This window comes from Orycteropus afer, unplaced genomic scaffold (genome assembly GCF_000298275.1).
Source record: "Orycteropus afer afer isolate SDZICR_OR568_19922 unplaced genomic scaffold, OryAfe1.0 scaffold00701, whole genome shotgun sequence".
Classification (NCBI taxonomy): domain Eukaryota; kingdom Metazoa; phylum Chordata; class Mammalia; order Tubulidentata; family Orycteropodidae; genus Orycteropus; species Orycteropus afer.
The window spans coordinates 755,517-755,848 of NW_006922288.1; positions in this window are offsets into that span (position 1 = coordinate 755,517).

Here is a 332-nt window from a genome sequence, read left to right on the forward strand (position 1 = left end):
ATGGAGTAGCTGGTGGGTTTGAACTGCAGACTTTAAGGTTAGTAGTTAAGTGTCTTGTATAAATTAGTATCTTTACTTTTTCCCTAATAACATGAGTATGTTAGAATACTTTGACTCAATTTCTTTCCATCCTAAGTTATGTGTTACTGTTTTCATTTAAATTAATTCTGTGTATAGTTCAGAATTTAAGGCATCATTATTAATGTTTTATACATCAACATTAATTGACAATTACAATTAAATTTCCTACTGCTTTTCATTCATCTCAGTTTTCCACAGAAGGTAATAGAACCATATGAGCCATAACTCATCATATTTGCATTCCCTGTCTA